Raw genomic sequence first — 15,953 nt, forward strand, 5'->3', positions numbered from 1 at the left:
TTTTATATCTTTTTTACTATTGCATTTTTTATGTTTTGTATATTTATCATATTTGTGTATGCTTAATATTTAATAATTTCTTACCTTTGTTTCTAGCGATTGGAATTATTTCTAATGAATAGTGATTTAATGCTAACAAATCGTCCTTTTATACCGTTTTCAATTATTTTGTTTATAATACACATGTACACAAGGAAATTTGTAAGTTAACCGCAAATGATGAATTCGTTAATTATATTTGAAACTTTCAATGTCATGCTGTCGTACTTTTTAGAAATTGCAGATTATGTCTATCTAAAGAAATGTACTTAAGGTGAATAACACATTTTGTTTCCTCCTACATCAGACATATGTTTCATTACATCATAAAACATGTATGCATTTTGAAATATTGCTTTCGCCTATTTATAATGTTCTCAAGTGATCGCATTATATATTTGGCAGAACCCAGAGACTTGTACAGTTTAAAAAATAGTCGTTTATTTCCTTATAGACGATATTGTTTTTTTTTCTTTGAATTGTTTGGAAAACCACGCGCTGCTTGATAATTATTTCACATGACGTTGGAAAACTTATCTAAGGTAGACGATTTTTTAATCTAACAGCAAGACTCGCGATTTGTCTGCACATGATTCACTAGTCTTGTTTGAATCATAAAAAAACAGAGCGCAATTAAGAACCAATTACGAATTTTAAGAAAATGAAAACCAAGAATTCCAAAAAAGTTGCGTCAAATCTGGCTACTGTCAGCTTTGTCTTGGGGTAAAACTAAATCCTTCTTGATTTGATGCTATTCTACATTTTTGTAAATGTAAAATTTCAGACAATTATCTTTTTTAACAAAAGTAAGAAGATTACGTCCCCCAGTTGTTGTAGAACTCAGCGACACGATTATTGTCTAGTCGTTACGGGTGCTCCCGCGCTTCAAATATTGTGAACAGAAAGACCAAGAGCTTTTTCTTACTTAAACAAAACCCCTTTATCCTTTCAAGACGATTTAGAGCTTAAAATAATACGTGGACACCTGTCTTTTGTCGAAGACTATATCTTACCCTAAAGATGTCGTTTGCTTATTTTTGTTGATGGATTGATATCTCTTAGACGTGCATCTACATTTCCTCATTCATAACTGTCTCACTTCTGATCTAGTAATCTCCATAGTAGTTCAGCAGACGTTCAAACTCATCAAAGATACCCGGTTATAATTTAGTACGCTAGACGATCGTTTCATCTACATAACATTCATCTGTGATGATCGAAATTTAAATTGATGGAAGACCAGAGCAAATGCAAAGCTGAAGAGCATCAAATCATTTAGTCAGTGTGACCATCATACAATTCAAAATCTCATATTATTAGACATAACTTTGCTTTGTTCTAAATTTTTTATCAATCAAACCTAAAAGGAGATTACACAAACTTCTCTATCTACATAACATTGCTGCAAATTAACTCACAGATAGATTTGGATCTTGCATAACATTTTAGGGATTTTCATTTTTGGTTTGGCGAGACAATATCATAAACAAGTATATTGTGTGCTCTATGGTCGGGTTGTTGTCTCTTTGACGCATTCCCCATTTCCATTCTCAATTTTATACTATGAGAAAAAAAATCCTCTGAAATTTCATTTCCATGATGAAGTTTGATTCGAATTTCATCCAGCCATCAGAAATAATTTAAAATGGTTTTTGATAACATCAAGGCTTAATATTCGCATCAACTTAACAAACTTATCTTGTTGATACATTTGCTGGGCAACATTACTTATAACTTTTCCGAGAATGAAGGAATATAAATGATGTTTGATACAGACAATCATTACTCTGTCTTCTTTAAACTTTGGGAAATATAGTTGGTGAATTTATAACACTTTCAAATTTTGATAGGCGATATCCCTTTGTTGATGACTTATCAACTGATTTAGTAACACCATAGGCTACGGTAAATTGTGTGTTTCTACTCAGGAATGGAAAGTTGACAATATTCAAACTTAGAAATTGATTTTGTTCAATATCTTAATTTCCAGTGTTAATGCGACTCTTTCAGATTTTGTTTGTTATCGTGATTTTTAATTTTTTAATCGAATAATGTGATTTGACTATCGATAAACTATTGTTGCTGCACATCATTTCAACCAGCATCAATCAAAGACAACAATCTAGATATGAAGCAAACGTCCTCATCTTAAAAAAATAATAAAAGAGGCAGGGATACCACGGGGACATCAAAAACTCATCAAATGAGAGAAAAATGAAAACGCCATTGCAAATAAAAAAGAAAGAAAGATGACGAAAAGACAAACAAGTTCACAGAACACTACATAGAAAACTAATAAATAAACAACACGAACCCCACCAAAATCTTACACATCCTTGAAAAATGTGAAATGTAAGCACTAAATAACAAATAAAGGAACACGCCAATTTGTTTGAAAAAGAAATTAAAATATTTTTTTATTTGTTTTCGTCTTCTCTATGAGAACATATTTGTTTCAACTCTTTTTTATATGAGCTAAAGAAATAGTTTTGATTAATTTTTATTGCATGTGTTCTTTATTTTGTCAAAATGTTCAAATTAACGCTATTCGTGAGAGAAAGTAACCCTAAATTTTCAATCTGAACGTCTAAATTGGTATTTTACAACAGGTCTGCACAGAATGCATTGTAGTGTATATTTGTGTCATTAAGCGGTTTGTATTGATAAAGATATTCTTTTTTTTTATTGTTACAATTTCTTTATTGCACATTTTCTGTAACATGTTACTAACTAAATAGCTTTGAACTTAGTATTCTTTAGATTAATTTATCTTTTAAGGGAAACACTTTTTGGAAAGATATAACTTAATTCATTATGTTAGTATTAATGATATAACTCATTCTACAAATATATTATAAAGATGTCAAATAATATCAATAGGTTCATTATATTTGTATATTTCATGTTAAAACAATTTACTTGGTGTCACGGACAAAATGGCAAGTATATTTATCATATAGAATAGCATCATTCTCAACACAACTATCTAACATTTTCTAAAGTATATGTATAACATATATAACTTTACATCCGGGGGTAGACTAAGGCAACAGTAGTTTAACGATGTTTAAACATATAGAGACAAGTTCATGACTTCTCAACCTGTTGGTTCTGAGTACATTTCCTTGTAACTGAAGGTAAACGTGGTGTTAAAGTAATTCATATTTTTTGGCACTAAGAAATGTTGTAGTGGCGCATTCTGCTTTTTCGATTGCATATTTAATATTACTTAATATTCATGTCAGGGCAATTTCTGGTTTATCTTGGGTAAAAATCTATTAAAAATGTTCCAATTAATAAATCTTTGGTTAAAAGGTTGACGTGATTGAAAATAACTGCAAAATTACATGAAATGCTACTCTGGACAAACATGTCAAAAACCGGGATCTTTTTCCTTTTATCCTAAATTTCCTTACAGATTCCTTAAACTCATGTGTTGAATTAAAAGATATAAGTAATATAATTAACTACCATTCTTTAACTGCATATTTATTATCTTGCGAAAAAGGGGAACATTTTTTCTTTGGAGATTAGCAAGCTTGTACTACCCGCTTTAGCAACTATTCGCAATTGACTGATGCGGTGATCTTAATTTACCAAGCTTATTAGTAACGTGCTATGAGTTAGACCAACCGTTGCGATGGAAACAATGTAGGGTTTCCAATGGGGACTAACTGTGCACCACTTATTGCGGACCTGTTTTTGTATCGTTATGAGTTACAATTTATGACTAAAATCAGCAAAGACCCATCGAAACAACATCTGATACAAAAATTTAACAATACTTTTAGATATTCGGATGATGTATTGGCTCTCAATAATGACGACTTCAGTGTATATACTAAAGAAATTTATCCTGTTGAACTTACTTTGGCCTTTGTTAGTCTTGTATCATTTTTAATTTTAGTTTCGTGTGTATAATTTGGAGTTTAGTATGACGTCCATTATCACTGAACTAGTATACATATTTGCTTAGGGGCCAGCTGAAGGACGCCTCCGGATGCGGCAGTTTCTCGCTGCATTGAAGACCCATTGGTGGCCTTCGGCTGTTGTCTGCTCTATGGCCGGGTTGTTGTCTTTTTGACACATTCCCCATTTCAATTCTCAATTTTATGTATAAATACCCGTCCACGTCCACTCTGTTTTTGTTAGATGTATTTATATTTGTTTCCATTTGATGAGTTAGGCCTTTTTTCAACTGATTTTTATAGTTTGTTCTTATGTTTTACTGTTGCAACACTGCCCAAGGTTAGGGGAGGGTTGGTGCCCTCAAACGAGTTTAATTCCGCCACATTCTGTATGTGCCTGTCCCAAGTCAGGAGCCTGTAATTCAGTGGTTGTTGTTTGTAGCTGTTTAACATTTTTGTTTTTCGTTTATTATTTTGTACATAAATTGGGCCGATAGTTTTTTTGTTTAAATTGTTTTATATTTGTCATTGCGGGGCCTTTTATAGCTGACAATGTGGAATGGGTTTTGCTCATTGTTGAAGGCCTTACCGTAACCTATCATTGTTAATCTTTGTGTCATTTGGTCTCTTGTGGAGAGTTGTCTCATTGGCAATCATACCACATCTTCTTTTTTTTACAACAATGGTACGGAAAGCTTGCACAGGTGTTGCGATTTAATAGACATGACTTAAAAAGGGTGGACTATATTTTAAAATGTACTACTATACGTAAATTTTGTTCAGGCATGCAAAACATGAGATATCTAACTGCTCGATACAAAGATGACGCTGGTATCGTTAATGTTATCAACAAGTTGTTATTATGCTTTTGAACAAAAATATATATGCGGCAAATAATTAGTGTCCAAGTATATAAATATATCAGGAGGTCCGGGTACACAGTTATCGTCCTTTGATTTTCGTTTGTCTACAAATAAAGTCCCTAGTGTGGACAATGTATAACTTTCAAATTTTTTTCATACACCTTCCAAATTCATTTCTTTATATTTTTGCATAAAATAGTAAGTAGGAGGTTGAAATTACATGTTTAAAACATTCGGGGCATGAACTTTTAGGTAAAAAGTGTTAGGTCCGGTTTGAAATCGTCAAAAATTAGTATGTCTGAAGCTAAATTATAGACCCCCTTAACATAAAATCATCCATATTTTGAGTTAGAGCCGATAGAATTTTCTCTAATTTTGTTAGAATTTGTCTCAAAAGTAGTACACCACACTGTAAAAATCTTTTTTGGATGAGTAAAGGCGTTTTTTTTTTCAATTTGCGTTTCTTGTCTAAAAGAAATGCACAACGAAATAACCGTGTTCTCGGGCCAGAATCATTCAAAACATTTAATGCCCGGACTTTCAGTTAACAAAAAATGCAAAACATAAATGATGAAAAGCCTTACATTTGTAGCATACGAAGTTCCAAATTGGTCAAGTGTCTTTGTTACATTTGTGATCGTCTTAACAACTGGGGAACAGATAATTGAAACTTCATTTTTATTTCGGAAGATTTTGAACATCAAATCAAAGTCAGCATTCACCTTATATATATTTGATTCCGTATACCATCTGTTGAAATCTGTAAACTACATTTTTTAGAGCTATACAAAATTTAAAAAAAGAAAAGCTTACAGACATTTCTCTTAAATCTAAACAATAGAAATACTGGTTAATGATTTTTGGACCAAATTTTTGAAAATATAAAATTGCCAACTTTTACATAGAAATCAATGGGGCTATAATTCAGAGGGTTTATTCTTATGACTGATAAGCTTGACAAATTTAAGTTTTAGAAGTTATACCCATTACAATCAAAGTTGGTCACATTTGTTGTTAGTAATCATGTTACATCTATTTTTTTCTGAAAAATTATGTTGGTGTAAAATTACAGCCCATAAACTGGTACAATAGGTATTTCATTATTATCTGGTGATTTAACATGAGGGTATTAAGGCTTTACCTGAAGTTTCAATTTTTTCATTATGTTGAAATCAATGGAACATATATATTATGCCTTGTTTATAGTAAAATGATAGATTTTTGTCAAATTATCATGTAAAAAGTAAAATCACAAAAATACTGAACTCCGAGGAAAATTCAAAACGGAAAGTCACTAATCAAATGGCAAAATCAAATGATAAAACACATCAAACGAATAAACAACAACTGTCATATTACTTTCCATATTTTATTGGGTTTCTTATTATTGTATCATTTTATAGACTTAATAAATTGGTATATACTCATATGAATTCATAAATCTCACTTGAAATGCAATCTTCAACCAGTTTATCAATTTGTCAACTGGTAATAACACGAATTGCTTTTGTTGATCAATATAATTACATAAAAACGTATGGATATTTTATCAAAAACATCCCTTATCTAACTTGCAGAAAAACAGAGGGGACAAACTAAAAATGAATTTAAGTTTCTATTGCGCATATATTACAACCAGTTCGTTTGGTCTGAGATGAATTCAGCAAAACAGTGTTTGGACAAAGGCTTTTTGTGTTTTTCTTTGCTAGAAATAGATCATGGAATGAAGTTAAGTAAGCATAAGTCAATATAGCAAGTTAGGTTCTGTTATAGCTATATGACCACTTATTCTGGCCGAATCAGAAAGAACATACAAGAAAGTAGAACGTATTCAAAACAAAATAGTTTTACTCATACTGTTGCTTTGTCCGTAAGAAAAAAAAATCGGTAATTTAAATTGATATCAAATGAAGGCTTAATAACTTGAGATAACTGTAGAACCCTTTTTGAATATTTCTTTCGATTGATAATTTATTTTTTATATGAAACTAAAAAAATAAGACGGCATATTTGCTCTGTCGCTCAAATCAGAAGAACTATCAAGCTTCGGTGCACTCTAATATGCAATTAAAGGTATATCGAAGTCTACAGCACAAGTCAGGATAAGTTATAGTTTTGACATGAAATGATTGTTACTTTATTCATGTATCTATGTAGTTAACTTAAAGAAACAGTGGTTACCTCATGAATAGTAAAACAGTGATAGATGTAGAAAAAACAATTACGGTTCAGCACTTCTTCTGTTTTTTTTAAGGGGCTGCTATTATAAAGGTCGATGATTGAAATTAATTATTTTAAAAGTGACCATTACCATAAATGTCTGTATTTACTTGCCTTATGTTAAGTCGAGATTATGTTGGTTGACGTTCCAAAAATGGACGTATTGAATTACAGTCTAAGTAATATTAAAAGAAATAATATTCATCTAAAGACAAAAAACGCTTGAGAGTTAAGACATTTTCGAGTTTGTTTGTATCGGTGAACAACCAGTTTATGTATGCAAGAAAATACCAATTTCCTTTCAGATTGTACTAAACTTGTGTAGTTGTGGTTTCGGTCGTTTTTCCTCATAACTCCCATCAGCAAAAAAAAAAACCTTTGTAATATCGCAAAACCCTTTTGATTGATGAGTTTTTTTTTAAAGCGCTTATAGCCTTCGTCGACTGGTTATGCCAATGCTTTAGTATCAATCCTGGTTATAGAGAAATAGAACCAGAATGAATATTGTATGTCGTAGAAAGATAAAAGTTTCGGGCGCAGCAACATTGTAAAGTGTCAAAGTCATTTTTATGCTATTAAAGACCGAATCTGTATATTTCCATAACATATAAGAACAATCCTCACATAAGACCTGTTATCATTTAAGTGATGTTCAATTACAATACCCTGTGTCATACAAGATTCAATTTGTAATAAAGCTTTGATATATTTTGATCTCTTTTAAATTGTGTTAATGTGAAATTGAACACTTTTTGTCAAGCTAAATGTAGTCACAAAAAATTTTAATATATGTGTGCTTGCACATGAGTTTTTTTCTTAACATTTTCCAGTGTATTTGATCGTAATATTTTCAATACTGAAGCATATCCTTTGATGTCCACTAAAACTATTAAAGACTTTTTTTCATGTTTTATTGAGATGATTGGTAGCTGTTTTATTGACGTCTATAATATGTCTGTTTGATTTTCGTTTTTTAAATATATCTAAAATGGATGACAAAAATACAACATATATTAAAAACTGCAAATGGTATTCAACATTTGATTTTATTTATAAATAATGCTGATTGTGTCAAATGTGGATTTCGGTACTATCCTGTTAATCGTGTGTATTTTTTAGACGGCCTTCTTCTACACATCATGTAACAATTTACAGTTGCACAGTATTTGTTGTTTGGACAATCTCCATCAGCAAGACAGTCTTTTTTACAACCAACTTTTCCACTTACTACTGACTGGGAAACGATCCCTGAACCACAAGTACGTACTGATCCACTACGTCTTAACAAAACTTTGTCTAATACATAGAGTCCACTTCTTCTAAGGTTGGTTGCGTCAAGAATATAAGAACATGCATGACTATACATTCCACGGCTTCTACCTATAGTTTCCGAATGAGATTTGCTAGATAGGTCGACATTTCTAGCCAGACCAGACGAAACAATTATCCTGCCAGAGGATAACTGACCATCAATACTTGAAACTCTGGTCAAACCAGATGATAAACTTCTAATTATTTCCCTTCTTGTAGAGTACGACAATCCAGATGCACCAATTATACTTCAAGAAGAAATTTCGACGCAGTAGCTGCTACATCCATTGTTAATACATTTATGTCCTGAACGACATAATTTATCTCCTCCACACCCATAATGACAGTCAGATAAAGAACGTGAAATACCAGCTGATGAGTCTCTAATGATTTCAGATACCAATGTCCTGCTTCCAACAAAACCCCCAGACAATCTCGTACTGCCGGATGACCCATGTGTTATACATTCATTGCCTATTTCATCCGATGTTCCAAATGCTCTTGATCCTGCTCGTCTATATGCATCAATAACATCTAGTACAGAAAGGGATCCGACACCACGACGCCCGTTTATATCTCTCCCAACTGTGTTTTCAACCTGTTGAATATTCTTTACTCTATGTATGTCTTTTGGATGCTTTTCCGTTGGTGAGTAGGCTGTAAGATTAAATATCGAACCATTTTACAATTTTCACAAATCAAGCAATACAAAATACAATACAGGTGAACCACTATCTGCATATAAATATCAGGATTTGTAGTTATTGCCAATTAGACAACGATTCACCTTACAACAAAGGATTGCGTAAACCATTGCAGGGACCTTACGGTTTCAGTCCAAACCAAAGGACATACGGCATAGTAAGCTATAAATGCACCTGTCCTAATGGAGGAACCTGGTGTTTAGTGGTTGTCGTTTGTTGGTGCGGTTCATAAGTGTTTCTCGTTTTTTATATAGATAAGACCGTTGGTTTTTCTGTTTGAATGGTTTTACATTAGTTATTTTGGGGGCCCTTTATAGCTTGCTGTTCGATGTGAGCGAAGGCTTCGTGTTGAGGGCCGTACTTTGACCTATAATGGTTTACTTTTACAAATTGTGACTTGGATGGAGAGTTATCTCGTTGGCACTCGCACCACATCTTCTTATATCTATTGGTTGTTTTGTTTATATCTATTTCATTGTTTGACTCGTCTTTGATACTTTTTGAAGTAGTTTTACTTGTCATCTATCGTATTTTTACGTTTGATTTGCCATGGATTTTAACTTTTTTTCAAAAAAGTCATTTTTGGCACAATTGCAGTGCAGACCGTGGTTACATTATGAAAGTTTAACAGTGATCAATGTAGACAGCAAAAACGGTTAAAAACATCAATTTGTTATTTTGTAAGTGAGTGCTAAGCGAAAGAGGGACGAAAGATACCAGAGAGAGAGTCAAACTCATAGATCGAAAACAAACTGACAACGCCATGGCCAAAATTAAAAAGGCAACCAGACAAATAATAGTACAGATGACACAACATAGAAAACTAAAGACTAAGCAACACGAACCCCACCAAAAACTGGGGGTAATCTCAGGTGCTCCGGAAGGGTAAGCAGATCCTGCTCCACATGTGGCACCCGTCGTGTGTCATGTTTCAAATTTATTTTTTAAAAGTGACCATTACCATTATTTCCGCCTTTCCCAACTAACAAAGAGTGGGCAATGTGTTGGCTTTCAGATAATTCACGAACTGAAAGTACATTCTACGTCATTTCAAGGAGAATATCATTCACCTAAGGACAACGATGAAAGAATGAGTGTTAAGACCTTTTCGAGTTTGTTGGTATTGATTGGCCACGAATTTTAGTATGCAAAATACAAATTTCATTTCCGTTTGTTTAAAATATCTATTGTTGTTCTCCGTCATTACCCCAATTGTACAAAATTTCTTTTTTTTTTTTTTATATCCATAACACTGTTTGATGATTGAATCTAATTTCATGTTCTACAGCGAAACAGAACCCGAAAAGTCTCCTTTACCATATAAATATATAAGCACAGATAAACTGTGAAGTGTTATTTTTATTGTCATGCTATAAAAGACTAGCTGTATGTTTGCTTACAAATGTAATAATGAATACTCCATAAAAAAGGTTTTCGGGTGAGGTAAGGTATGTAGTTATCAAATATGGAACCTCGAAGAGGGCTTCTGGAACCCTTTTACCTGTCTATCAAATATAAAAATAAGAAGATGTGGCACAATTGCCAATGAGACAACTCTCCATCAGAGACGTTATGATGTAGAAGTTGACAACTATAGGTCACCGAAAGACCTTCAATAATGGTCAAAACCAATACCGCATAGTAAGCTATAAATACTTCATATATCTTTAAATAGTAAGGACCGACCATAAAAGTGTACATACATCAATTTACAAATAACATAATATTTCCTGAGGTAAACTATTTTTGCAATTAAAATATATCCTTAAACTTCTTTCTATGACATTATTCTGGTTTCATGTATACCTATTTTTATAAAGAAAGATTATTTGGCTAATGTCTTTGGCTGATTCTGAGTTTTTAATGGGAATCTTTAGTTGCCCGATTTGCCTAGCTTTCATCACGTTTCCAGAATAAAAACTTTTAGTAGCTAATTCAGAATGCAAATCAATGTACAACTTGTCAAGGTATTATGTTTTCTTGGGCGTAAGTGTTTATATAGGCTTTGTTTTACATTTTTCTTACAGTTTATGTTATGATTGTTTTATCACCAAACTTTTTTCAATTGCTGTATTATTTTTATTATCTGTACTTATATCTTTGCGTTGTGTTACATTTTCTGAGTAGGATTGCTTTGACGCCTAAATCATCAATATTTTGTATTGTAGAACGGAAAAGTTATACAATTACATAAATTGAATGCAACATTTTATTTTATAAAAAAAATAGAATAGTGTTGAAAGTCTGGATTTCGGTGATATACTGTTCATCGTGTGTATCCTTGAGATGGCCTTCTTCGACAAATCATGTGACAATTAACAGTTGCACAGTATTTGTTGGTTGGACAATCTCCATCAGCAAAACACTCTTTTTTGCAACCAATTGCTCCAGTTACTACTGACTGAGAAACGACCCCTGAACCAGAAGTACGTACTGATCCACCACGTCTTAAAGAAACTGTGTCTAATACATCAAGTCCACTTCGTCTAAGGTTGGTTGCGTCAAGAATATCAGAACCGGCATGACCAGACATTCCTCGACTTCTACCTATTGTTTCCAAATGAGCATTGCTAGATAGTTCCAAATCCCTAGCCAGACCAGATGAACCAATTCTCCTGCCAGAGGATAAATGACCATCATTACTTGAAACTCTGGTCAAACCAGATGATAAACTTCTAATTATTTCCCTCCTCATAGAGTCAGACAATCCAGATGCACCAATTATACTTCCAGAAGAAATTTCGACGCAGTAGCTGCTACATCCATTGTGAATACATTTATGTCCTGAACGACACAATTTATCTCCTCCACACCCATAATGACAGTTTCTGATACTGTCATCGTCAGATAAAGCACGTGACATACCAGCGGAGGAGCCTCTAATTATTTCAGTTACAGATGTCCTGCTTCCAACAGAACCACCAGACAATCTTCTACTGTCGGATAACCCACGTGTTATAAATTCGTTTCCTATTCCACGAGATGTTCCAACTGCTCCTGATCCTGCTCGTCTATTTGCATCAATAACATCTAGTACTGAAAGAGATCCGCTACCACGACGCCCGTTTATAGCTCTTCCAGATGTGTTTTCGACCTGTAAAATCTTCTTCACTCCATGAATGTCTAATGCATGCTTTTCTGTTGGTGAGTAGGCTGTAAGATTAAACATAGAATAATTTTAACAATCTTTGCAGTACAAGTAATACAAAATACAATACAGGTGAACTACTATCTTTATATCATTTTACTTTTACATTGTAATTCACAAAAAATATGTAAATGTTGGTAATAATATTTTTTATGTACTTTAGTTATATATATTTTTTTAAATTTTCTGCAGTAAGGTATTTATCTCAACATTGAAAATACTTTCGTTAAAACAGCCTATAAGTCTCGAAAAAAAAGTAACATTTTCTTACCGGCTACTATCATTGTGGTCACTGCCATCGATAAGAAAATGGTCTGGAATCTCATCATCTCTAAGAATTCTGAAATCAACAGGATAAACGTTGTTTCTCAGAAAATCATAATTGACACATTAAATACGAAACAGTTAACACAATCTTTATATTCATATTTACATGTTTTACTATACACCTGCTAGAAACAATCTGCAGCGATATTTATACATGTTGTGGGTATACAAAAATGACAGAATATCTTTATTCGAAGCCGAATTGTAGGATTTATTGTGCTTGCTTTCGAGCTACAAATTGTTCAAAATTGAAATATTGTGTAAGGTTATATCTGGAAAAGCAGTTGTTATGTTAATTACAAAAACCTCACTATCGTTAAAACTTTGAAATTTAGTGATTGAAAACAGCTTTTCTAAAATTTATTCTGAAAATAGAAGACTCAATAGAAAAAGATGGAAGGGGGCCTATATTTCGACTTTTATTGTTTTTAAACGGATATTTTTGAAATTTAAAACCGAAACAACCAACTCAATGTGGACATTATGGCCTAAATATTTACAAGTCAGATGCTCGATTCGACAATTAATTGATCTTCTGTGATTGTCAAGCCAAACATATTTGAAAATCCACGATTTAATTCCGGCAATGATGAGCTGATCATACAAAAGAAAATAGAGTATAACAACTTCTAGACAAGGAATTGGAGCAATTAATTATGAAATTTAAGGTTTAATTATTATACAACATGAGATTGGGTTGACATTAAAAATTCGAAAAATATGATAGTTTTACGAGTTAACAAATTAAAAAAGAAAAAGGAATGAAGCAAAATATAGATCTCGAACTTCTATCACTTAAAAATTGATTTTCAATATCTCAAAAAATTAATTTAGTCGGTTTTTCATTTTCGATAGATTTTAAAAGGCAGTTTTTTTGTTATAATACCTTTTTCTTACTATTCTATTACAGAAATATAAACAATGCACAACTTTCACTATACTATTCTTTATAAAAGTAGATTGAATTGTTTCATTCTGCCAAGGAAGCAAATGCTTCTTTAGAAGTATTGAATTATCCTTACGCTTTAAACTTTATAAAATCTAATTCTATAACGATTTATTTCCTTCTTTCTTTGTCACTATTGCATTATTGTTTTATTTATATATCATATTTATTCATAATTAATTGTTACCTATAAGCCTTACCTTTCTTTGAAGTTATTCGAAGGATTTCTTGTGAATACTGTTTCACTGCTTCAAAATCGTTCTCTTATACCGTATCAATTTTTTGTTTATGATTGACATGCACACAAGGAAATTTGTAACTGAACCGAAAATGATGAATTCGCTTATTATAGTTAAAAACTTTAAATGTCACGACGATGTCGTAGTACTACGAAATTGCGGATTATGCATATATCAGGATATTTTTACTCAGGTTCAATAACACATTTTGCTTCCTCCTACAACAGACATATTTTTCATGACATCATAAACTTTAATGTTACCATGTCTTATTTCTATGATATTGTGGATTATGTTTACTTTTTAAAATGTACTAAAGGTGAAAAATTGTCCTACAACAGACATATTTGTCATTATGTCATAATACATGTAGTTATTACGAAATATCGTTTTGACGTTTTAACAATCTGGTTAAATACGCACGTTATTAATTTCGTTGTAATCAGAGACTTGTACTGTTGTAATGATAACTAACCGAAAGCCTTTTATTTCCTCATGGTATGGACGTTATTGTTTATTAATTGATTTGCTTGAAACCCATTGCTTGATATTCTATTCAACTGCTGTTAGAAACACAGCGATTATTTAGACTCATTGCGTTTCTTATTATACCACGCTTGAGCTTACGCTAAGAAAAAGGTCGGGAACCATTCTCAGTTAACACCAAACCATTGAACAATAAGATAATTCTCGGTTTTCATGTATCTTTAAGATCTTCTCTTCATGCTCCTTCAATGTACTTTATAATCATTATCATAAAACTCAAATTGAAAAGGATTTGGCATCACTTTAGTCGATCTAAAGAACGAACCATTCAAACTATTTTCTTTAATTTACGTCTACATATGTATCAACCCTAAAATTTGTTTTACAGTGTTGGATGGGAGAACACTTCATTTCATTTTTTCATTAACAGAGGTGGAAGATACTGAATGGATATTCAAACTCAAACGTCAAAGATAAACTGACAACAAAAATATAAACAGCAGTCTACAAAACATTACATAAAAATTTAAAGACCGAGCTTCACATAAAACCTTGGTGATCTCATGTGTTCCGGAAGGAAGATCCTGCTCCACATGTGGTATCCGTCATGTTGCTTATCGTGAGTATAAATTGTTGGGCAGGCCTAAATCGGGGATTTCGAGGAAAAGAAGAAGGGAATGTTGTTACGACAATTGGTACACATCTGTAGTCATCTGGGAAACAGATAGAAATAATAATTTATTCAAAACGAATAGTAAAAACAGTTTCTTTAATTATATTAAACGTTGTTGGATTTTTTTTTAATTTTTTTAAAATCAGTCACCATCAGTTATAGGAAATTAAAATTGTTTTGAACGTGGAAACAATTAAAGAAAAAAATATACTTCAAATAAAAAAAAAAAAAAATGAAATAACACTATCAACTTTTTTGCGTCCGAAGCGTTTTTATGGATTAACCTCATTCAGGATCGCGAAAAACCAAAAGCAAAAATTTGAAAGCCGGTTGGATAAATTCCAAACCTAGCTTATGAAGAGCTATACAACCAAATGGATTCAAAAGTGATAGCCTGATCCTTCTAAGGTAAACTTTACGTGAAGAGTTGGAACCTTAGTTTCTTCATTATTTTGAATGTATCAACGGAGAATTTAAGAAAGATTTGTTATAAATCATGTCAGTACCGAATTTCTATAAAACTGATACTACCCTCTCGGACTAATAGTACATCAGATGTGGTATTGACCCAATGCTTGCAAAATGAAAATAACACTATCAATTTTTTTAGTCCAAAGCGCTTTTCTAGATGTCATATGTTCTATATAAACTCAGATTTCAAATAACAAATATCTATAACACTGTTCATGTATCTCTCTATATAGCAACGATGGTAAAAAGACTTTAGACCTGGCTTGATTAATATATTTTGTACTTCAAATTACTGTATTAAACATCTTCCTTTTCAGGCAATGGTCTTATTTGCATTGATTAGAAAAGAGGTTCAGAATTACAAGGATTGCATACACAAAACTTTGGCATAAAAGATTTAGTTAATCCCCCTTTTCAATGTTTCTTTAAAAGAAATTTCAAATCCATATGTATATAAACGTAGGTAAAACAATGAAATCAGTTAATTGTTTTATTTCAATTCTTTGAAGTGTTATTAGAAAACAAAGTATAGGATTGACCTCTTGAAGACTGATATATTTTTTCTCATTTCGGCTGTTTTATATGATAAATATTTTCAGCGTTTTCAAAATAATTAAC

The 15,953-nt window shown here is 32.2% G+C and overlaps 1 protein-coding gene and 1 long non-coding RNA gene across 7 annotated transcripts in view; both read right to left on the minus strand.

Annotated features, from left to right (window-relative positions):
• Window positions 1-15,953, minus strand: part of LOC127720392 (uncharacterized) — a 173,104-nt gene that overhangs the window by 2,997 nt on the left and 154,154 nt on the right. The gene's annotated exons all lie outside the window — the stretch shown is intronic.
• Window positions 11,975-15,953, minus strand: part of LOC127720481 (uncharacterized) — a 112,853-nt gene continuing 108,874 nt past the window's right edge. For 5 of the 6 annotated variants that reach the window (XR_007990824.1, XR_007990818.1, XR_007990822.1 and 2 more), the window contains exons 2-3: window positions 12,465-12,533; window positions 11,975-12,198 (exon numbers count right to left, since the gene is read on the minus strand). This is a non-coding gene — a long non-coding RNA (uncharacterized LOC127720481). Of the gene's footprint in view, window positions 12,199-12,464; window positions 12,534-13,666; window positions 13,717-15,953 lie in introns of those variants that run through there. The other variant, XR_007990821.1, reaches the window with a different exon arrangement.

This window comes from Mytilus californianus, unplaced genomic scaffold (assembly GCF_021869535.1).
Source record: "Mytilus californianus isolate M0D057914Y unplaced genomic scaffold, xbMytCali1.0.p SCAF_1, whole genome shotgun sequence".
In the NCBI taxonomy this organism is placed as follows: domain Eukaryota; kingdom Metazoa; phylum Mollusca; class Bivalvia; order Mytilida; family Mytilidae; genus Mytilus; species Mytilus californianus.